General features: G+C 36.5%; 1 protein-coding gene across 2 annotated transcripts in view; it reads right to left on the reverse strand.

Moving 5' to 3' along the window:
* Positions 1–26,435, reverse strand: part of LOC145681108 (synaptotagmin-12-like) — a 607,941-nt gene that overhangs the window by 411,601 nt on the left and 169,905 nt on the right. The window lies entirely within an intron of this gene.

Consider the following 26,435-nt stretch of genomic DNA (forward strand, 5'->3'; position numbering starts at 1 on the left):
ATTTTTAGTAAAGTCTCAAACGTGATCAAACATATTTATCGTAAAGAATCAGAGATGAGCTCTGCGTTTCTTTACGTCTCTTTAACTAGGGTATTTTTCTTCGTGGTCCTATTGAAACTAGATGGCTTTTTTTGTACTTAATCCAGTACAATAGAGATACAAACACAGAAACTTCATGAACAGTTAAAAAATGTTCAAGCTATTCAGATGAAGTATTGTCAGCCTAACGCCTAAGACGGTTTGACTAAACTCAGCAAACGTTCCCACTATTAAAATTCACCACCTTCGAAAATGAAAATTTTCATTAAAAGATGTCCTTTGGACTAAGGGAGACGATGATTAGAGCTAGTCAGTGATGATGAAAGAATTGGTGGAATGAAAAAGTGGGAGGCTACGGGAGTGTCCAGAAAAAACCCATGGACCTACCGGCGGAGGTCGAATTTTCTTGGCGGGAATCGACCCAGGGATCCCACGCAGCAGAGGTAAGCGTTCTAGAACTGAGCCACTATGCCCCTTTTCACTACCTTCGAAAGGGGAATAAAGGAAATGAGACAATATTACTACAGACTACAATAATACTCTTCGCAATATTACCACAGAAATTTGTTCACTAACTGCTATGTAATACACTGGGAGTTAATGAATTAGAGTCCGTTAATGTTCAAAAGTTTTAGAGTTGATGAGAAAATTCACTGTTTCTAACATGTCAGGATTGTCATTGGTGTATAAAGTGTTAATGAACACTGTACGATTTAGGAAGTGATTCTTTATCTCCATATTCTAGATATTATATATAATTGAAACTGACTATATAAATTTTCAAATAACTCATAAATAAAACTCAATAACTTTTGAACTACGAGAACGATCTCAATCAAATTTGTCAGATAGATTAGGTTCGCGCCTGGGATGGTTTTTATTACTTCACTTTGAGGGGGCAACTTTCGGGAGGAAAGAGATATTTAAAAATTATGGAAAATGACCAATATTTGTGTCCGATCTATAGTTTTTCGGGTTACTGAAATGAACAGTGACACTTCCGATGCCGTTTAAATTCAAATTCAGCCCCGCAACTTGGGGGAAGGAGAGGGGGAAATACAGAAAAATGATCGAAAATAACCGTTATTAGTGTTGAAGCCATAGTTTTCGGGGTTGCTGAGACGAACAGCGACATTTTAGATGTCGTTTAAATTGAAATTCATCCTTTTATGTTCAAAATGAAACATATTTTCCGCGTGCGAAGAACGGGTATCCAATAAAGGAAAAAGAGTTATACATGGATTAGAAAATGCCTTCTTTCAAAGTCGAAAATGCGAAACTCCCCGGCCTGAAAACTACGGGATCTACCACAACTGATTCAAAGTATTATAAGAACTAGTATACGCTCTATCTAAATATCCATGTACCACAATTTTTCTGGTACCCACACCACGAGTGTCTAAAATGTGTATTTCTAACTTCAACTTAACTTTTTTAATTGGTCACGATGATACCGGGAATTGGTCAACATGAATATTTAGATGGAGTACATAATATAATAGTTCCTATGTAATCCTTTGAGCTGCTTGCGAAGTTTCAAGTTAGGGCGTTTTAAAAAGCAATGTTTCGCATTTTCGGTGGCTTATCATTCTGATAAGAGGGGTTTTCTGTTAGAAAGTTTATTGGAACTTTTTACCTTCATTTTATGTAAAAGACAATGCTGATAAGAGGAGTGATCAGAAAGTAAGTTTAGAAAGCCTGCAGTGAAACACGTATATATTATTTCATACTACCAATACAGCCAACAGATAGTGCATATATTAGGTTATTTTCGACATAGTCTAGATGTCGGTTTAAGCATTTGTCACATAGTGGGACGAGTTTGAAGATTCGTTCTTGGTAAAAATCCTGTCCTTGCGTGTTCTGCCACGTTGTCACGAAGTGTTTCAGCTCCTCGTCTGAAGTGAAAAGCAATGCACAATGTGACGAACGCTTCTGAATTCTGCCATCAGATGTCGTAACGTGATCTTCTTGTTGTCCTGAATCAGCTCCTCCACGCGAGCTGTGTTCAAACCTGTTCATGCTCTGCTGGATCGGCCACCATGCTCCTCGTCAGTGACGTTTTCTTTACTTTTAATAGCATTCTGTGACATAGTGACGAGACATTACAGTCTCTCTCTGTAAATCTCTACCAGCTGCAAATGAATTTCATCCGCGATTACATATTTCACCCACAGAAACCAAATAACTGAGCGGATTTCTTCGCGAGACCAGTTTTCCAAGCGAATAGCCATTTGTGTTTACATACAGTTAGTGCCGTAGTTGGAAGGTGGCTGGAACTCTGCACAGTTGCCAACTCTATGAATTAAAATTACCACAAACTCCTCAGTCCTCTATAACAGACGAAACTTCAGAAATACCGGCTTTGTAACCTTAGTTTATGATCCTACCTCGTACGTTTGAAACAATGAATTTCTTTCTCGACTAATGTTTGAGAACAAAAGTTGATTTTAATTCTTGTATCTAACATTAATGTGTACGAGAACGGGAGATTGGCAACGAAAGAAGTAACCTTTTCCGCACCGGTGGTGAGACGACTCTTTTTCGTTTTGCCTTTTCATTTTCCTTTATATTTATCCAGTACGCTGCAAGAAGAAAGCAGTGGAAAAAAAAGAGAAGGATTAATTTTTGGGTTCTTTACGTTAGAAGCGTGTGGCTTCTTCCTTTTATGTGAAAACTCAAATTTCAACTGATGCGAAGTCTCTATTCAGAACGGGGAATTCTATTCATCTGCAATGAAGTTTCATAGAACAACTACGCAGCAGAGTTCTGTAATAAGGTGAGGCTTTGAATAACATAAAGAAGAGTTTCTAATAGAAATTGAATGATATCTCTCTCCGAATCCCTGAATTACTAATGGTACATCTAACGAACTAAAATAACAAGTTTTTGCAACGTCCGAGGAAGTGTAACAGCATTATTAAACTTCTTCCAAGCGTTTTACAAACCTCTAACACAAACCAAATGCGAGTATATTTTGGTTTCTGAGTTGGGAGAGCAAAATATCAATAGTACAAATGCTGAAACATCTTTCGCATTTACTTTTTGCAGATCGTTCTGTTTGCAAACATCACAGAAGTACATCGTATGATACAAGAGCTCAAACTGAATTAAAAAAAAAAGAATAAGTAGAGTTTGAAATGAATATAGAAAAGCCGGAAAAGGTGTTGAAAAATTTTGTAAGAAAGTCAAAAATATAAGGCTAGAAGTAGGGATTGGAAGTAGTGGAAACTTACATCTGGTTGGAACAGAAGATTCCAATGAAAAGCAGCTGAGTTATTAAAAAAAAATCAGAAGCAACAGCTTCAATCTTACAATTCAGAAAAGAAGTGCCACGTGTATACCACGTGAAGGAGTTTGGTTTGAGTAAAAAGTAGAATATTTTACGTACGCCTCAAACTAGGAAGACAAAACTCGCTATATATAAGCTCCTCATTAAAAGAAAGCGGACCCGTATCCTAGCGTTTTCGGAGATTCTGATAAGGGGCAATTTCTATAACATTTTAATTTCACAGTTTCCTCACATATATAGCACGGAGCCTCCCTAAAACAACTATCAATATCCTGGCGCTGTGGTTGCCACCTGACCGTTGCAAACGCAGATATCAGTCTTGTTTACAGATCTGACCAGGAGTTTCTGTAATTTTAATAACTGTCTGTATGTCCTTTATGCCAATCATAAATGTTCACAAAATATTGGATAACCTGTAAACATTTTAGGACTATAGCACTGATAAAAGTGTATGATAATGACATAATTGATGAATTGAGAACGTAGAAGAAACAGGTGAACTCTAAGAAAACCCGTAGACGTACAAGTTGTTCTTCACCGTAAGTTCACAAGACCTGAGATCCAATGAACCACTTACACCAGAGTTAGACACTACTGAACTTGCAAGTTCTAATGAAATCTTTAGTTCAATTTAAACACCCAAAGGACATAAATGTTTTAAAAATTGAGATTTTATAAAATATTGTGGAATAAAGAGCAAGAGTAAACAAAGTAATCCTGACAAAAGTCATTGGCTAAAGCTACCTACCACAAACTTAGAATCTTTTGCATTCAACTAGAGACAATTCGAGCCAGATAAGAACGCTCGATCTCTGAGTTACCATGTCATCAGTACAGCTGAAAATCTCGACTACCATCAACATAACGCCATTCATACCAATTAGGCTTCTTGGGGCTCTATAGTTCTTCTACATAGCATATTTTAGAGAAAAAGTTTTGTCTGTGGGTGCTACAATATTTAATTGATATAGGAACAGACAGCAACAGTTATTAACCACACTTCATTTTTCTTGTCATTAAAAGGAGACAAATGATTTGATGATTTGTGTCTTGGATCTTTCTTCCCATTTTATAAGTGCCACCTTATAATGAAAAATTAAGTCAATATTAAGTTTGTTCTTTAACACGGCATATCTTTTTTTTTTTTGTTCCGTTAGTGTTCACATATCTTTAATAGTTTGTTAAACACTGCATAGCATGAAATTTCTATGCTTAAATCACTTTTCTAGATCGGCAATTTTGTCTTAGAGCTAACGATCAAATTACCTTGTTTCCAAAATATTTACGTTGTGAAAGTAACGTCCCGTCTACCAAAAAGATATATCCATTTCTATTGAGAGAGATCTGTTTCCTGTCGTATTTCGTCATAAAAATTTTATCTTATCTCTTATATCATGCGCAATCTTACTTAAAGATATTTAGTATACTCTTGATATAAGTTTATCTCAGTTCTCAAACCTTATCTCAGTGTTACGAAATCCCTCAATCAAATTATGTTCAGCTTCTTACATTTTTTGAAAGAAAGAAACTTTAGAAATGTCAATAGCGTTGGACATTTCTTTACTTTTTGTTTGTCTGATTCTTGGTAACTCACAATCAGAGAACTTGAATTTCGTTTGCGCACCGAACTGAGTAATAGCGAAAAGCACATATCCATAAGTATAACATGGATTTTTCAGTTTCATTTATTTTTAAACTCTTTATTTTGAAGTTCTTTCATTTTACTAATATATAAAACAATTATGACCCTCTGGGCGCTTAAGGAAACATACATTTCAAACTTTGTAGCGGACTGGTATCACAAACAGATACATGTTCTTTCCATAGCTACATGTCTATAACACACCTGTTATTATCCATTAATTGTATCATAAAACGCTAATAGTTCGCAGTACGTATGTTGGAGACTGTTATTGGATCAGAAGGACTAAAATTTTCATTGGACGGGAACAATTGCATTGTTTGATCAGTTACATTTTTTAAAACCACATTTTCAGATAATTCATATTTGTTTCTATCGGTTTCAGTGTTTTCCGCAACAGGTTGCTATGTCCCTTCTGTACACTAATGGATTCAGAGGGGTCTTTTGGGAAGGACCAATCGCCTCCTAAACAATGAACGAAAATTCGAGATACGGAATACAAGTTTTACAATAAAACAGAATAAAGTTGTGCAATATACTACAATATTAACAAAATATATTTACATATATTTGTCTATGGTACACGCTAAATTCATAATTGTTAACAATTATCGCTCCGCTATGTTTGCTAAGATAGTGGAACATTCAGCAAACCATTACCATGAACTCATATGAAGCGTACTGTCATTAACATTCACTATTAAATGTTCTAATCACATATATAAAAGCCACAAGTGTACTTGTTCTGTGTCAAACAGAATATAATTTAGTAACTAAGAAATATGAACACGTAAAATACAGTCAGTTGTTTATTCGACACCCCCTCTTTCAAGCTGTTTAAAAATTAACCATACTATATAGGTAGAATCAAAAGTTATATCAATTCAGGAAACGTTTACTTTACGTGGGCCTTAATCATTATGGCTGCAAACATAGCGTTTTCTAGGCAGGCATTATTAGACTCAAACTGAAATAATTTTTACTGTAAACAGTTATAAGATAACTGCTGTCAAACATGATACACACACACACACATACTTACAATCTAAAGAAAAAAGAAAAAAATACTGTGGCAATAGCATATCCCTAATAACCGATAGGGGAAAAGAGAATGATATATGGAAATAATCGAAAATGACCGATATTAGTGTTAAATCTTTAGTTTTTAGGGTCCCTATGCTGATTGGTGACTCCCATAATATTTAAGCTTAACCCTTTTAAGATCCCGGCCTTTTGGGCTATTTTTTAGACTTTCAGTCAAGCAGCTACTGCATCGTCACTATTTATCCTAGGATCATGGTCCATACCTCGTTCTCTTCAGAATAGAGCTGGCTTTCAAATGGTATCACTTGCATGCCCATACCATATACCAAAAGCGGGAAAAAATGTCAAAATGAAAATTTCGGAGGGAAATTTTTTCTCGAAGTTTGGCCCCCCTGGACCCCCCTGTGTGATCGTAGCCATCTAAAAAAAATCTGATAAATAGTACGTGGTATACTGAATGTGTGTGCCAAATTTCAAGTTTCTATCTTGAATAGTAAGGGCGAGAGAATTTGCACCAAAAATTCCCACAATGCCCCAAATTACCATAAAACACTATGATCTCAGGGAAAAAAATTCCTGAGACATCCCTAATTACCCTAGGACTATTTCGCCAATCATTCTCTTCATAATAGAACTGTCTTTCAGGCGGTATGACTCATGTGGTCCTATCATGTATGTAAGGCGGGAAAATGACGACAAACGGGATTTTTGAGGTAAAATATCCCTTTTTTTTTTTTAACCCTTTGCCCTTCTGGTTCCCCCCTGTTTTAACACTGACATCAGAACAAAAAATTTGGTAAATACTACTCGGTGGACTGAATGTTTGTGCACAATTTCAATCTTCTAGGTGCAAAAGTAAGCCCGCCAAAAAAAAAAAATATATACCCACCATGTCCCATTTTTCCCTATATAGAAGTATATTTTTCAAAAAATCCCTGAGACGTCCCTAATTACCCTAGGATAACAATTTGACCATCATTCTCTTCAGAATGGAACTGCCTTTCAGACGGTATGACTCACGTGTCCCCATCATGTATGTGAAGCGGGAAAATCCTGAAAAACGGGATTTTTGGGGTAAAATATTCCTTTTTTTACCCCTTTGCCCCTCTGGTTCCCCCCTTGTTTTAGCACTGACATCGGAACAAAAAATCTGGTAAATACTACTCGATGGACTGAATGTTTGTGCAAAATTTCAATCTTCTACGTAGAAAAATAAGCCCGCCAAAAAATATTGAACATAGGCTTAGAAAATGAGAAAATAAATTTTTGACTTATGACGTCATCACCTCCTATGTCTGGACGCAGGACGGTCTGAAACCATACGTAATGTCTTCTACAAGGCCTTTGGATTTGGAAAAAAAACGGACGAAAAAGCTCAAATAGAAGAGAAATAACGCAATGTACCATGAAACACCCGTATGGTACAAATTGTACAATGGGATCCGATAAGGGTTAAGTGTAGTCCAAGGGGTAAGACATCCCTAGCACCACTACGAGTGCGGGCGGGAAGGGACTGACATGTGAAAATAAATGGTATTAGTGCCAATTCAGAGTTTTCAAGAGATTACTAGTGAAACTCCCAATGTCATTCAAGTTCAAGTTCAGCCTAATTGTCATAAGAAGTGTAAGAGTTGAAAATAAACTGTCCAAATTGATCGAGGTTACTGTTGAATCCATAGTTTCCAGGGCCGGGAAATCGGCTGATGTGTTCGAAATGACTTTTTGGAACATAGTTCCACTCCAAATTGAGTATTTATCATGCCACTTTAAACACAGAGCGTATTCCAGGGAGATAGGGTGTTTCAAAATTTATGCCAAACAATTTATGGATTTTTGCAAACAAAAAAGGAATATTTCGTGAGTAAATGATACCAAGTGCATTGATCTTAACTAACAACTACGTGTGTGTGAGCATGGTGAGTGTAGGCAGGCGTTGATAAGCTAAAGCATGAGTTCAACATAGAATAAAGAGCGAACACCAAGTTTTGTGTAAGTTCTGGGTAAGAAGGGAAAGAATGCAAATAAAGGCGCTTAGGAAGTTATGGGAACATTTTGTGATTATGAGTTGAGTTGATTTTGAGTTTAACATCCCGTTCAGCAGCGAGGCTATATGAGACATGGACCTACTGATTAACGTGGAATCCGAACCACATGAGCTCTCGCCGGGAATAGAAACCGGGCCTCCCACGCTAAAGGCGCGTACGCTAACCATATATATATATATATATATATATATATATATATATATATATATATATATATATATATATATGCAGGTTCTAAAAAGACATGGCATTTAAGAACAAACGAATGAAAGAGACAGTTTTAGAGCTATAAGTCTTGTAAACTGGTTCCTGCTTTTCCCGCCTCAATGGAAAGAGTATATTACGTCACACACTGCTTTAGACAAGGAGAGGTGGAGGAAGGGATTGCGTTGGACTGAATACCAGAAGTAAGTAGTCGATGGAGAATATGCTTCTGAATGCATAAGCATACGGCGCAATAGTTTGTTCCTAAGTTGGACTTTTAGTAACATTTTCTATACCATGAACTGTACGTTATTTAATCGATTGTTTCTTTGTTAGAACATTCGAAATATTTGTAATATGAATGTCAGTGTATTTCTGTCAGTAGCTTCCTCCCCGCTTGCTTGCTCTTGACACCCTCTCCCCAGGTTGGAGACCACTGCTCTCCAACGATGCAAACATTGTAATGTTGAGAACTCCTAAGTACCATTATTTTAGATGAGGAAATGTGGGTGTTTGCATCGCAAAACCAAGCAACCTTTTTTAAAAAAGCCCTTGCCCTCTCCTCCCCCTGTAGGTCCCCATTGCTTTTAAACCACCTGTAAGGAAATTAAATAAAAATGACTTACGTGCATAGGTGCAGTTAGAGGGGGTCAAATGGGACCAGCTCTCCTCTTGAACACTATTGCCTTCCTAGAATACCTTTGGAAAATTTTGTAGTCATTGGAAACTCCTTTGAATTCTCAGAAGTAAGGGGCCATGGCAGTCTAGTAGGCCCGTATCTACGAGGGGAGCTAGGGTGTTCCGGCCCCTCTAAATTTTTACTAGCCCCCCTAACATTTTCACGGTAGACTTGCAAATGAACTATAATATGATGATGAACTATAATATGGTAGGGTCTGGCCCCCCTAACTTCTACCAGGCCCCCCCTACATTTTTGGGCTGTCTACCGGCCTGCAGCCTAGTAAAATATCCTAGCTAAGCCAATGTGTACATTGTATATTCCAACATGAAGAAGATAATTTGTTTCTATTATTATTATTATTATTATTATTATTATTATTATTATTATTATTATTATTATTATTATTACTATTACTGTTGTTATATCATTTATTCGGGGAAGAGATTTTGTAATAATTTGTTACGTATTACTGCACTTCATTCAGTAAACATTATACAATTTCCTGCTGACTGAGAAGGTTTTGAGAGCAGACATCGAGATTGCACACCGGGATTTGAGGTAAAGCTAACAACTAAGAGAAACATGTGTTATGTTGAACGTTGTTGATACTTCTAACAAACCATTGTTTTGGAAGCAAAGATACTCATGACAAAATCCTGCCAACAATAGCTGCTACAGAGAGAGACCTTTACCTTGTTATTTCGAGAAGCTTCATTTGCATGGAGGCCCCATTTTCTCTCTTTCCTAGACAGCGTGGTACTTCTCCTGCCCTTTTGTTAAGCTTTCACCCCTCTCTCTACTTTCACCCTATCCATTTACCCCTCATCCCTCAGCTGAAAAGGAGAGGGTAACAACCCAAGCTATTAAGACAACTTCTGTATTGCATCCAAGAATGTCAAGCCCCTGCTCCCCCATTATCTCTTGTCGGTTCACGTGACTTTAACACTCTCCCCTCGCTGTAACCATACGGAAGCAGCACCCTTTATTGGCAGCAAGTGCAGAAGTGTTGTCAGAAATATATATAACAATGTTGCCAAGGGATAAAAAAATGTAAATACAGTGTGGAAAGTCTAAAATCTAAATATAAGATCTAAAATCTAAATATCTAAATCTAAATATTGTTAAACAACGAGAAAATTTTAAAGACAGTGTCCAAAGTCTGATTACAATCATATTCCTAACTGAAAATAAATTTTCAACTACAATTTCTCAAATCTAACATCAAACCAGTTGGCAATGCTCCAAGAGTATTGCCAGAACGAACTTAAAAATAATTAATTTTTCTTATTAACTTCTACAGGATTTATACCAATTGTTCTATATATTTTATTATTATAGGGTAAATGTGCTAGTCCTCGACCACCTAACTCGTGGTTCTTAATCGTTTTTCACTCAATGGAACAACTTAGGAGGATGCAAGTTGCTCGCATGTGTTCCTAAAACTATATTTTATCTATACTTCAACGAAAACTGAGATAACTTACACCAATTATGAAATATTACTCGGAGAAATACCAGTAACCGATTTCTTTTAGTGTTCGACCATTTTTCGTTAATGTTCGACCGCCTACTGTTTAGTCATCGACCACTACTCGGTTAATGTGCTTTTAATTACAGTATGAAGGCTAAAGCATAACTTTACCAAACTAATAGCATCTGTAGATGTTACATCATTAGCTTTTCAGGTATCACTTCGCAGTTGCGCACAATAGTCGCTGAGATTAAGTAATTTTGTGATAGTTTTGTCAAGAAAGGGACCACCAAATTAATTTAAGGTTCAGTGGAATGCAGCACCAAACATGCTTCGTCTTCTCTGGGTTGAAGGGGTATAAACCCCATCTTCTAAATTCGTTTTTAATTACTAATTGTGTTACTACCTTGTATATCACTCTTTTAATTAGTGGTGCAGAAATAACACGTGTAACATTTTACTCAGTTTCCATGTAGAATTCTCGAAAACGATTTGAACACTGATACGCCGCAGGGTTGAAGAATATGTGTGCTATTTGGTGGAAGGCAGTAGAGTATTATAGCATGGCTGGAAAAAAATTCGCTGACTTCTATTGTCAAGTGAGTCTTGTGGCCGTCGATTAGCAGAAGGACTGGTTTCTTAATAGAGGGATCATTCACCCATTTTAGGAATAGGGATGCGAACGAGACGAGTCGAGACAGGATTTTCCTGACAAAATTCGAGTCGAGACACGGCTCTTCCAATAGAGAAATATACATTTTTCGAGTCGAGACATCACTTTTACAGCACATTTTCGAGACGAGACAGCCACAAATCTTGTCTCGTGCGCATCCCTATTTAGGAAGTCGTTTGCTATCCATTCGTAGTGTTTCACTTCGCATCCAGCCGCTATCTGACCTGACCTGCCTATGAAAATCTCTGAAGAAACTCCACTTATGACGTCCTTTGGAAGATCTCTTACATACAGGTATACGATCATTGGGGATACAATTTCTCCTGCTGCGGAAAAAGTGCAAAGCAGTGTTAATATTTCTTTCTCGTTGCCCTTCACCTCGTACATATTTTTCCACGCTTTGGACCCCAACGCCTTTCCTGATTTGGGATACAATTGCAAGTTGGATTCATCAGCATTAATTCGCTCAGAATCATTTAGAATATCAGATTGTCCCGTTTCTTTCAAGTATTTCTCAAGGTCCTAAAACCACAAGCGAATGTTTCCCTCGGTTACATCGTATCGCACCTTGTTCAATGTTTAGGGACAGGATTTGTGGGTGTCTCCTCAAGTACGTGTAGTACCAGGTTTCACCAGCTCGATTGTCTTTGAACGGCGTTTTGCGTTTTTCTTAATCGACATTTCTTCTGTAGAAAGCCCTTTTGCTCACATTAAGGAGCCAGTTTACTAAACCCTCTTCTTCTTTCTGTGTTACGTATGGTTCTGGATCTATTTTTCGCTTTTCGGGTCTGTAACCATGAAATTTTTCCATCAGCGTTACCCGAGAAAGGAACAAAGAAAAAAATTCTTAAGGACATGCAAGGAAAACAGATGTATTCCAGACGTAAGCTGATAGTAGGTATTCCGCTAACATTATTTGAATGCGTTCCACGACGAAGCGAGAATAGTGTAGTTCAGTATTAAGCGAATTAAACCACATATAATAAATTTATTATTCAAATTAAATGTCATACCCTAACAGTACCGTTAATTTTCCATGAAAATGATGGGAAACTACATGAATATTCAGTTACTTGAATTTGAATTTATTTTATGGCCTTTAGGCATCTACGGTTCCGACCGGGATAGGGTGGGGGAGAGGATGTTGGAAGTTAGACGGCCAGGGCCTATTTTGAAGATACCATACCAGCATTTGCCTGGTGTGACTGAGGAAAAATCCGAAAGAACTCAGTCAAGATGGTCGACCGCTGGGATCGAACCGAGGACCTTCCGAATGCTAAGCCAACGCTTTACTATTTTTTTCAAAGTTCGTCTCAGCCGAGACATTAAGCCTGAATGCTTCTCGAGCCAATTGGAGGTAATCCAATCCTGACAGGGACACGAACACAGAAATATCGAGGACAATTAAAATACCCCTGCTCTTGAGAAGGATTCGAACCCTCAGTGGATTGCCTCTTCACCATTACCACTGAGCCACGGCCATTCGGCGAATATTCGTGTATTAACGGTAAGACTCAGCAGATGAATATACAAATGTAAATTGATCACTGAATTAGTGTTTGAATCAAGAAATTCTGCGAGAAAATACAAACACAAAGCATGGTCGGACACTGAGAAAGAAACAGCTAATCTTCGACCAGTACAAATGTATTACGAAAAGTAGTGGTCGAACACTAGTAAATGTTTTCGTATTCCATGGTAACTAGGCACTCATTTCATGCAGATGAATCGAAAGTTAGTCGTTATTGATATTTCTACAATTTTTTAGTGCTCGACCACCCTGTGGTCGAACACTAGTTAACAAAGAATATTTCATAAGTCATTGTCCGACCACTACATTTTATTGATTTATTCTTCATACCTTACAGTTATCATTAAAATTTAATTACTAAAATGTGCTCTACAGTTCCATGTAACAGAATAATATGTGCATTTCTTACCTGGTGAGATAAAACTATGGAAAAGCACGGAAAACAGGGCGCTGTCGTTGCCATTTGCAACAGATTAAAGTTGTCGAAAACTCAGTGCGTCTTCCGTAGGCATACATTTGATTGGCTATTACCGAATTCATGTGCAATCTATTTTGACAGTATCTTTGTGATTGGTTCAGAATAAGCTGCAATTCAATTGTAACGGAAAAGCATGCTTTTTTATCGGAAAATAAGCCTAATATATGGTTTTAAAGTGAAAAGTGGTCGGCAACTAGGGGGTGGTCGAAGACTGGCACAACCACCCTACTCATTAAACAATTCTTGTAATATATCTATCCATTTATAAATTCCTTGACTACTAAATTTTCTCCACGTGTTTTGTTTAAGAGTTCTGTTAAAACGATATGTTGTTTTACGAAGACATGCTAAAAATTGAAAAAATTCGCACAATATCATCTATGACTTACAGTTCCCGAGATACGGCTCCTTATATCTCCCGAAACCGGAACTTTTTTGGCCAATATCTAGGGAACGGTAAGAGTGATGCGAGAAATTCCATCACTTTGTTTTTAGATAGTTTTTGATGCTCTATCCAATGGAGGGATCAAAACTGAAAAATTCGCAAATAACAAACAATCACACAGACAGAGAATTCAATAAGAAACTTCTTAAGTTCGTTGAATATAACAATGTTGCTAACTGACAATAAAATCTTAAAGACGTCTCTAAAGTCTGACATCTAATCATAAAAATGTTCCTAACGACAACAAGGAAGCACCCAAGTAGGCGGTCCAACGGACCCGGACCTCCCCAAACTTCGAAACTCGACACTCATTTGTTTAGCAGAGAAACGATTGATGTAGTCTAAAGGTGTGATTTTACACTTCCTACTTCCGTACTCTTCTTATAAAAGACAACCTAGTTTTACCATATTTCCGTACCTAACAATAACTTAACACCTTTTTCCCTGTATAATAACAGTGATACAGTACTACATACTTAGACGTGGTGACTTGCATTGTTGGACCACCCAAACTTTGGACCCTTCCGTACTAAAATTTCTGGGTTGCGTGCCTAACTGACAATAAAATTTTAAAGATAAAATTTGAAGTATGGCATCTAAATAGAACAATATTGGTACCTGTGACAATAAAATTTTAAAGGGAATGTGTAAAGTCTAACATGTAAATACAACAGTATTTGCTGCACAATTTAAGACAACATCTAAAGTTTATATCTAAATTTATGAAGAAAGAAAAAGAAAAAAACTACTCTATGGCAGATTTTGCTCCATAGAAATCAATAACGAAATCCTATATCTTTCTTGGAGTACTCATTCCATATAGAGAAAACAATTTCTGACTTTCCTCTATAGTTTCTGGTCTATTCCGATTAACATTGAAACCGGGAATCTATCATATTCGGTTAGAATCGAGCGATATGGACGACATTATCGTCGATCCTGAGAGCTTCATTCGAAGAGTGTCCACTATTGGACATTTGCACCGCGTAGAGTGTGAACGTAGTAGATTAAGAATTACACTGAGAAAAATCCGTTATCCGGACAGCAGTGGCATATTGTACAAATATATGGAATCCTTATGTTTATTACGGAAATGAGTATGGAGCATACGTTATCCATAATGCTACAGATTTTTCCTGCTTAGATGATACATCATGCGATTGTAAATGTCTAGTCTTCCGTATATTACACACATATACGTATGTTACATACGTCAGCTATATGTTACATACGTCCATTTGTATGTGAGATCCTGACCGCCTATATACAGTTCTTTCGTTCATACGGAAAGTACGTTTATTCGGAACACTTATACAAAAAGTACATACAAGTATAAAATATACTTTTTCAGTTACACGTTTGCTGCTCGTTAAGTCCAAAAATTACAAGATTTACGCATGTAACCTATGTTTTTAAGTACGCCAGATACATTTTTCTTCTCAGTGTAGAGTACAGTGCATTTAACATATAATGCCATTAATAATTTCCTTCTCCCTCTGTCTCACACAGTCAGACACACGAAACCGAGAAGAGAAATCAACAAGAATAACAAAGTCAAAGTTAACTTGAAACTTCTGTCACAATATCATTTAATTTGGCCATTAACAGTAACTTGAGCCACGAATTGAATCAAACTCTTGGAATAAGCGAAATTGCTTATGAGAGGAGACCAAACCTACTCTTGGACGCTGAACTCAGATCACAAAACCGTTTCTCCCTCTCTCTTATGGTTTGTGGCCTGATACTTGCCGACAGACGAACGGAGGAGCGTTCTGTAACACCTTCCATTCTTATGTATGACATAGTTTAGAAGCCCAAAACGGGCTAAGAAATTGTGTAAAGTATCCTGACATACAAAGTATAATATAAGAAACAGAAATCCTGTTTATCTTTTCACTATCTTTATAACCATCTTGAAATTCACTCCGATGATTGGAACGAAGCAGTAGATACCAAATATAGAAGTAGGAGGGGGAGAAAATAGAACAAGTGACTAGTTTTCGATACCTGGGTAGTATTATTAGTAATGATATAAAATGTGAACGTGAAATAAAAGCAAGGATAGGAATGGCGAAAGAAGCCTTTAGGAGGAAGAAAATACTATTTTGTGGGACCTTGAATAAAGAGTAAAGAAAATGCTCCGTGTGGAATATTGTACTGTATGGAGCAGAAACATACATACTACTATTTTCCTAACAGTGACATACATACTACTAACAGTGTATGTAGTATACTACTAATACGTACTCCTAATAGTGACATAAATAGTTTTAAGAGTGACACCCCTAGTAGTAGAGATAATTTGCAAACCGCTTGCTGTAACCTTGCATTGGAAGTCAGCAAGCTTGCATCCGGCTTGCTTGGAAAGCGTGCAACCATGCCGCAAACTGGATTCCAGTAACGAAGCAACATGGGGCAGCCTTGAATTCAGTGTTGTGTTCAAGCTTGACGCAAGAGATTTACGCTGGCGGCAAGTCAGTAGCCAATGAACGGCCAGTGATGCTATGACGCTCTGCGACGGATCTAAAGCGTAGAAAACCAAAAGCCAGGCACGTCCCAAACTGACCGAAAGCTTTCCTACTACCTGGGATATATAGTCTTAACGGTGACATACATAGTCCTAACAGTGGCATAGATACTTCTAACAGTGACACACATAGTACTAATAGTGATATAATCACTTGTAACAGTGACATATATAGTCCTAACATACATACATACTAATAACAATGACACACATAATCCTAACAGCGACACACATAGTCTTAGTGACATAAATAGTCCTAGCAGTGACACACTTCTAACAGTGACATATATATACTTAACAGTGACATACATAGTCCTAATACTGACATAGATACATAGTCCTATCAAACACATACCCGTAACAATGACACAGATACTACTAACTGTGACAGACATACTCCTAAGAGTGACACACAATAATACTCCTAACAGTGACAGATTACTCTTAACACCGATACACATACTCCTAACAGTGATAAATACTGCTAAGAGTGATATACATACTCCTAACAGTGACAAACATATCCATGACAGTGAGAAACATACCCTTAACTATGGCACACACGCACACACACACACACACACACACACACACACATACACTTAACAGTGATGCACTTACTACGTGTAAATACTGACTGTGATGTTTAGGAATTGTTGCTAATATTCACGAGAGGAAATGAAGCAACACAGAGATAAACTCCAAAAATAAGAGTAATTTCAACATTCTCACTTCTACTTCCTACATAGGGACTTGATTAGAGATTAAATTCGTCTCTGAGGGTATGTCAGAGAAGACTCACTCTTAAAGAAGGATACGAACAACTACTCGGATTTTTATATGAATCTTATCACTTTCACAAACAAGCCCTTCAAAAATACACACGTTGTCTAGAGCCCTGCACAGCCTCGGAATGAGCCCGCGGGCTTAGGCCCGACCCGACCTATAGGCCGGATTCCGGCCTACAAAACAAAAATCACTTCGGGCTCGGACCGGACACGGGCCGTAAATTTTTAAATATACAACCATATTTCTCGGACCTTTTCGGGGTTAACTTTGTCAATATACTGTAGAGCGATATTTATCGGACTGTTCTTTCTGGAGAATTTTTAAACCACATCTAAATTTGTAAATTGAGACGCCCATACTAAAATTGTGATTATCATTATACAATTAAGACTAAAGCTAATTGTGTAGTGGAAAGAGAAACTAAAAATAACATAAATAAACATGCTGTGAGTGAAAATACTGTTTCTTACAGTGAATTAAAGGAACAAAAGCATTCAGAACATACTGTCTTATTTCTTTCTTCTTCAACACAATGTTGGTTTATATATATATATATATATATATATATATATATATATATATATATATATATATATATATATATATATATATATATATATATATATATATATTTTTTTTTTAAATACGTCTTTCTTATACTGATATCGGAAGCATTTCTTTCACAAATTCTCCACAAAAATATAGCAATCCCATTTTCACTTGTAAAAGGAGATATCAAATGTTGCCGAAACTGAATCGCAACACAATGTATGTCGAAAATACTGTATTACAAAAATACAAAAAGAAGAATATGTATTAGTGGAAAACAAGCGGTGCAAAAGCAACTACAACTGCAAGCTATGTAACTGCAAAATTAAACATTTAAATAAAAATACAATTTTCCACTGATTATTAAGTTTGTGTAATACGGACTAAGTTCGGGCTCATTTGATTATCACAAGGGGCTTGAGCTGTGCTCGGGCCTAAAAGCTAAAACATATTTCAGACTCGGGTTGGGCCTCATATTATAAATTCACGGGCCGGGTCGGACCCGGGCTAAAAACTCCGACCCGTGCAGACCTCTAACGTGGTCACAAAGGAGAAACATGTGCGTGTATGTTGTCACCTGGTAACAGCTTTCCTTATATAAATTATTGAAAGCTACATAAGTTGGAAGATAACATTAACTTTTATGGTTAATTCACAGTTCATGAAACTCAATTTTTATGGATAAAATGAAAAGATGTGTTTGGCCAGAGATGCTGTATTGATATACTTCTCATAAAATATTCTATAACTAAAGGAAGAAATGAGAGACATGCAACTTTTCCTTGAATATATATGGATTAGACTGTAATATTTAATATTGAAAAGTGTTGAAACTTTTAGTAGGAGTTCCACGAACATCTAGACACAAAGAATGGTTAAATTTATTTCGACCTTTCCCTGTATGAAGGAATATATTAGAATAATTTTTGGAAAGGGAAACGTAAAGAAACGAAACACGTATTATTCTCCTAATATTATATACGTTCAGCTTTATAAGTGCTAATTCGAAGAATTCTATGAATAAATACTATTATAGGGATGTTGAAATTATTTCCGTCACATTTGTTTTAATTCATTCAATAAATTTCGAATAAGGATATCAAAGCAAACAAACTTACAAATAAGTTTGATAAGTAGAATATTTTTACACGTTTTAGTGTTCTTCATACATTTATTTGACTGCGTCACGCTAATTCTAAATAGTAAACAGTCACGCTAATAGATGTCGCTGCGTGCACTGATTGCTTGCCTGACGCCAATATATGACGGCACTAAGGTTGGCCAATTCCAGAATTTTTACTTTCCGTAATCCGGAAAGTAAAATCGAAAAAATCCGAATTTCGTGAAAATTCCGATTTCAGAAAAATTCCAGAATACAGAAAAAATCCGATGTCGGAAAGATTCCGGAATTCGAAAAAACTCTGAATTTTAAAAAAATCAAATTTCGGAAAAATTCCGGAATTTTGGGGAATTTCGGATGTTTTCCGAATACCAGAATTTTTCCGAAATCCGGAAAGTGAAATTCCATCCCTAGTCTGCATTGTATAGGCAATTTGCCGATTTGAAAATATTGTGATTTTGTTGGCCTTGACAATGAGTCGATCTGCTGTTGAACGATTAACGAAAACCAATATCCAGTACTGGGTTGCACAAGTGTGTGAATTTCGTTCCCAAGGAAAAATATGAATTGGTGCTTCGAGGTCAATGCCAACTAAACAAGCAGAGATAACACAGGAAAAGACATTGTTCTTGCCGTTGGTAAAAAAAAAAAAAAAAAAAAAAAAAAAAAAAAAAAAACTATGCTTCCTTTTGGTAGTAGCGACTTTGTTTGTAAAGCAATGTTAGTGTAGGTCACTCCACTTTGTGGGGGCAATAGAATCAGCTGATCGTGTGCAACACGTAACAGTTTATTACGCCAGAGAAAGAACAAAGCTTGACTATTGAGGAATTTATGAGTTTTCGTGGGGAGATAAATATTTGACAGACATGCCACAAATGACTAAAAGTATTTCATTTGAAAAATATATTTCTACTGAATATGTTCATATTACGGAGTTTATGACGTATTAGAAGATCATTTATTTTATTTGCAATGATATCAAAATTGAAAGCAACGATTCCTTGATGTTATTAAACCATTCATTACCTACGATTTTGACTGAGTTAGCAACCGTGTAGTACGCACTGTATATAACCCGGTATTTGGGATGAATACAGAGCAGTTTTTTTAAACATTGCTCCAGAAATAGCTTGATACTTGTCTAATAGGCTCTGAATATCTTCGAGGGTGGAAATACTGTTTACAACAAATGTACAAAATCTATATAACTCTTGACCGAAATAGAAGCGTAGTAAACTTGGGCGCCAGTGAGTCTGGTTTGTACGGCGTATATGAGTGGTCCAATGGAGAGACTAAATAAAATACTAGACATGTTTTATCTTAAAGCATTCCAGTACAGAAAGGGATGACAGAGCTTAAAACACCATTGATTTTTAACTTAGTTGTGCTTTGGTAACACGTTTCTTAAAGTATGTCAGAAAAGTGTCATTAAATCCGCATTTGTAGAGAACTTTAAATAGATAATTTTGTGACATTCTATCGAAAGTTTTTGAGAAACTAATGGATAAAATAACAACGGAAGTGTAAGAGGCAGTCTCAAGATATACTATAAAATCCTTCGTTAGCTACGGTTTAATGAACTAAATTAAAGCATGTTGCCCATGTCCGTAATGGCAGGAACTTAGTAACTTTCCCACATAATGGTTTATATGAAGTCTGGACATTGTGCTAGGATTTTAAAGTCAGATATAAAAGACTAATTGGGGGTTAATTGTCGATAAAGATACACTTACGCTGCTTAGGATTAAGACAGTAGTACCTGTGTAGAGAGACTCTCTTGAAGTACAGATTTCTACTGATTTATTACTGATCATGGTGGGAAGATTCTTGAGTTGGAATTCAAATTGAGTTTTCCAGTCTTTCAGTTTCACCATTAAAATAAGCATTATCAAAATTTTATACAACACAAAGAACCAATGTTTAGTGCTTTTGACATAAATACCCATTTCTAATGTAGTGCAAGCCGTCCCGGGTTCGATTCCCGGTGGCGTCCCGGTGTAAACGCTTTTTCAGGCCAGCCACTCTGAATGAGGTTTTCCTAGGTTTTCCTCATTGACACCAGGCAAATGCCGGGGTGGTACCTAACTTATTGGTCCCAGGTCGTTCCTCCCTACCCCAATCCTTTCTTCCTTCCCGTTCCCCGGATTGTGTGCTCACCGAGGGACGTCATCCCTCAAACGTGACGGGCTAAATGGCCATAGATGCTGAAAGCCCAGAAATCTAAATCCTAAATTCTAAATCATTTCTAATGTAAGCTACAAAAAATCGGAATTACAGAACAATCCGTCAGAATATCTTAGCTTTTGGAACACAGTATAGCAACAAAGGAAGCTACTATTTGTGCACTGTATCACCTTCCTTACATCTCGTATACCAGGGGACTTCCCCTTCTGCAAGGCAACCGGATAAACTTTTTTCTTTCTTTTTTCAATCTTTTGAATGAATGTTTGGTTGAGATGAACATGTGGCAATCAATAGCGAGAAGGGAGAAGACTGAGTGAAGGATTGCATGGTGAGGGTAAAAAAGGGAAGAAAAAAGGAAAGAAATCTTCAGAGACTTCTCAACCCCTAACTTTCTTTTCCCAACTTCTTCCTTGTTTTTTCTGCTTACTCAAGCAAGATTTCACCATTGGGTACTTTCATCAACGTCCTTCTAGCGGTAGTGAAAAATGGAGAACACTTCTACCTTCCATTAACCAATATTATTTGTTTGTGCCTCTCTATTTTTTTTCCCCTTTACTTCATTAAATCTTCTGTGGGTTCTGTCACCCTTTACTTTCGGAAGGGAGGAAAAAGTATAGAAAAATAAACAAAGCAGATGCTCTGCACTTGTTACGTGGTTGTTCTTGACTTAATATTTTGAATGATATTAGCATGCAATTTGAATTATAATGCGCCAAAGAAACAAGGGAAGAAAATAACTTTAAAAAATCTGTGATATTAGGTGTTAGAAAATAGACACAGATGGAGATCACATATTAAGAAAGAGAATCTTGTTCTAACCCAACGGTGTCTAACCAAAAATCCACGAGAAAAAATGCGATGCGGTAAGTGACTTTCTGTTATTTTTCAACAATTCAATGGTAAGGGAGTCGATGCAGTGCTGAATGGGTGTCTGGAATGCTTCTGGTTCGATATCCAGGTATTCCGCTTCGTAGAAAGCAAATCGAATCATGTTGTGGAACGGGGAGCACAGAACTGATACAGCATAAACGATTGGAGATTCAAGAACTAATCACAGTGCCGGATGTTCATTTCCTGGGAAAGTACGATTGTGTCAGTGACGAACTTTACAAAGTTCTTGTAAGGATGGAAAATTTAGACGTCCAGGGGCTGCACAAGTTCTGTGCATCCAGCCGAGACCAGTTTCTTCGTGAATTTGACATTCGCAGGAACAAATTTGTCAAAAAGCTCGTTGTCTTTGTTCATTGTTGTAAGTTGTGCACATTGTACAAACTGCTTTTGTTTGGATCGTTCGATCCTATCTACTCTCCACGTCAACTGTGTGACTTGAATCGCTATCTCTCCTTCCCAAATATATAGGAGAAACGCTTTCTTTCTTGTGTTTGCTATTGGCGCCAATGTTATCTTTGAAGTCCCATCACTTTTTCCCTATTGACGGACTGCAGCTAATAATTTGGCAATTAACTAACTACTTGATGTTCTTGAAAGATATATACCGGTAACTCTCATTGCGCAACTCTAGTCCTGATATCGTACCCCTTGCTTGTAAGTTGAATCAAAATCGTGTTTAGTTGGATATTAAAGGTTTTAAAACAGTTCTAAAGGAAAACTATAGCTTGCAAAGTCCTTCAGAAATCCTAGTGTAGCATTCCAACATCAAAAGATAGAACACCGCTCGTCTAGCCGTAAAGTAATATAAAATAGATTTTAGATCATGGCATTTGCTTATCTAAAAGAAGTATATAAGTTAACTATGATTTCCCTTATTACATTTTTAGTTAAACGGTTACCGATCTAATCTTTGTGGAGAAAGATCGGTTTCCATTCCCGGAGTGGGAATACATGTGATGCCGATCTCATGCTAGATTTACGTCCTCGTGTCACGTAAAGAAGGGTTCATGTGAAACAATCCTTTGTATAAGTCTTATCAAAGATCATCTATACATGATTTCCCTTTTATTTACATGGTAATACATCCAAAATGTAGACATCTCTACAGTACACAATCCCAAGGCAAACATATTGATATATCTTAATTAACATCATTCATTAACGATTCTCTTGTAAACTACAACACTAGAAACAAACTAAATCTGTAATTGTCTTTTAATCCAAACAACACATTCTGTCTATTATTCTTTATGCATCCATACCAACATACCATGATTTCTAAGATTAAATGGATTACGCTGATTATTATTAGGGTAACTTGTCTATACGTTTTAAATTTATAAACTGAGAACATTGTAAGATATATTACTGATTTTTCAGTACTATATTAGATCAACATTTGCAAGAAAATATTATCATTACAATCCACTTGCGATGTTTCTATTAGATTTAAACTTAGAGAAAACGAAAAAATGAAATGGAATGACATTTTTAAGTTTAACATCCCACGATTATGCAAGCTAGGCTAAAAGAGACGGTGATAATGAGAAATGAATGAAATGGTGGAATAAAGAAAGTTGGAGGAAACGGGCAAACCCGAGAAAACACACGCACCTGGTGTTTGTCCACCACAAAGTTCACTTGGCGTGAGCTGGGATCGAACCAAGGATCCCATGCACCAGAGTTAGAGAAAAGGAAATGAGGTACTTAACTGGTGAATAGTACTTAAACTATTAAAAGGTAAACTAATAGAAAAAAGCAAAAATTTTGTACCATTCCAATATCAGCAGAGGGACTTTGACATATCCAATGAAATCACAATCCCAACAGCTTGTCAACCCAACAAAATGTTATATATTTTTTTCAAACAGCACTATGTTCAGTTATAACACATTTCAAATCTACAACTCAAACGAAAAATTCGAATATCAGAGTTGTTACCCAGTGTTGCAAACTAAGGACACTATAACATCATAAATATTCAAATTTTAGTGGTCTCTGTACAGCAGTAACAATGGAAGTTAGAAAGACAGGGCAATACACATAAAAAGTGTTATAATATTAGCATGATTAGGAGATGATGGATTTCGAATGAATAGGAAATAAGTTACAACGGGTTGAAAATTTGATATTTTTTCAATAGCCTTCATTTCGAAGAACTGTTTAGATAACCTCATCCAATTACATATATGGTTTTCAATATTTGAAAACATCTGATGCCGTTTGCAGCAATTTGATATCTCAAACTATTCTAGAGATATGGTAAACGATTTTACAGTTTGTATGTAATTCCGTAAATTTGTTGTAATTACACCCCCAAAAATTTGGTTGTAATGTTACAGAAGCAAACTAAATTCAATTTTGTTTTTAAGTTTCCACAAATATGCGATTTTAAGCAATATATCAAATTTTACCTTTATTCACATCTCCGGTATGGTTTGAGATATTAGCTAGATTGTTGTAAACCGCATTATGACTTCTATGTCTATCGAAAACCATTTGCGTAATTGTATATGATACTTATTAAAACACTTAAAACAAATAAAAATCCTTTGAAAAAGTCAAATTTTCGATTCTTGTGATTTTGTTTCCACATGTTCGACATACATATCCACATGATGACCGTAGTATTCAATGCAAAGGTAATTTCGATGTGCATTAACTCGTCTGTCTCACTTGCTTTATTACTGTTGTAGAACCCTCCATAATTTGGTGTTTTTCGATGTTTGCAATACCTTCTTATCGTCCTTAGTTTGCAACACTGCATGCTTCGCGCTTGTTCATGTTTTACATGTAGATACGAAATATACAGGGTGTTTCAAAACAACACCGACAACGTTTGGGAGGTGATTCCTGACACCAAGACAAGACAAAAAGTATAGACCAATCTGGGTGCACAAATGCTTACTTATAGGCGGCCCAAAACGTGAAAATATGAACTTTAAAGGTCCATAGCTCTAAAACTATGGGGTCCACCGTAGTCGGGTCAAGACTTTACTAAGGAACTTATATGTGCTGTATCGAAAAATACATGCTTCAGAATCCTGCAGTACTTCCACAACAATTTTTATAGAGGTAGTTAGTGAGTACTTCAGATTATATGCCCGTAACTAAACTGCATGTACAAAAATTGTTGCGGGAGTACCTTAGGATTCTGAAATATGTATTTTTGGATAGAACACATATTAGTTCCTAAGTAAAGTCTTGACCCAACTGCGGTAGGTCTCATAGTTTTGGAGCTGTGGACTTTTAAAGTTCATTTTTTCATGTTTTCGGCAGCCTATAACTCCGTAAGAAAGCATTGGTCTATACTTTTCGTCTTATTTTGGTGTCAGGAATCACCTCCCAAACGTTGTCGGTGTTGTTTTGAAACGGCCTGTATAGTAACCTAACATAGTACCATTTGAAAGAAATAATATCACTGAGTATATCAAAAATGTCCCCCTGTCAATGTTTGCTTGGTATGTTGCCCCCATACAGAGTGTTTTCTTTTTTCTTCACCATACCAACAGTAGGTTCAAAGTGTTTTAGGTTCTGTCACACAACATTATTGTAATGTTCCCTCCACGTGATTGCCAGCTCCACGTGTATGATGTAAACAACAACAAGAAGAAGCAGATTGATGCCTTCGGAGGTGTGGCTTCGGCGTTGGTGTTCCTCTTCTGGTCACATGATCCCATGTCGTCTGCTTCTGGTTGACACGACCATGTCTCCCTAATTTCACCGATACGTTTTCCCTAAACTGAACGGTAGTACAATTTAGGTTCAAACTTTTAGAAATAGTGTCTTCGTTACAGGTGTTGGCTGTATACCAAGTGCGTAGGTGTAAGCAACAAACAGAAGGTTTTCTACTGTGATAAATGTGTTTAAGTTGCTGGTTAAAGGCCAAATTGTTAACCTGTAGAATGTAGTGATGATAGTGGTCAATTTCCTTCTATATTTTCTAAATTCAGAAATTTTTATCTCTTTTTATATTGAAATTAAAATTTGTATCGTATACTAGTAGCCTTATTTAGTATAGATGCTTACAAATTTCCTCCATCATAACTCAACTATCAGTTGTTGATGCCCAAATACAGTGGTTTTCGTATTCACTTCCGTGAATACGTATAGACTTTTGTAAACTTGGAGCTTTTATTTATATTGTTAAATTTAACCCTTAATTTGTTATTAACACGGGGGTCCAGGAAACCCTCAACATACATGCTCTAGATGTTTCTGTATGAAAAAATTGTTGACACTATTATCTGGCTAGCTATCCTCTCTTACATAATAATTCTTCTTTCAGTCATTAGAAGTTCCATTGGATGATTGATTGTTCCATTAATTAATTGGCAATTGTTTATTGGTTTAGGTGCTCGTAGATCCCCACGTTAATACATTTGTTATAAATTTGACCCATAAATGCAAGTGAAATCATTATATTACTTCTTCATTCTAAGTGTTGAGCTGAAAGAATCTTATTGGTTTAGTTCGTGATTTCGCGATCATAAATGAAGCGGCTGTAAGGAAATTAGTAAGTAATATTTCAGGCAAAAAAGGTATGTTAATTTGGATAATATCTCAACTTGGGTTTGAGACAGATTATTGCATAGCAAGAACAAGAGTAGAGATATACCTCCTGAAAGAATATGTATCATCTGTCCTAGAAATAAGTATGTCAAAATTCAATCTACTTGGAAAACATTCGTGTCTGTTTGAAATATTTGTGGGAAGTGCCATCAATTTCCTGTCATCTCTCATCAGAACTTAATCTATTATTGTGATATACTTTTATTACTATCATTTCGGAAAGTTAACGTAAAAGGATCTCAAAAGCGTTGTAAGTA

The sequence above is a fragment of the Thermobia domestica genome, chromosome 3 (assembly GCF_964235325.1).
Source record: "Thermobia domestica chromosome 3, izTheDome1.hap1.1, whole genome shotgun sequence".
Taxonomy (NCBI): Eukaryota; Metazoa; Arthropoda; class Insecta; order Zygentoma; family Lepismatidae; genus Thermobia; species Thermobia domestica.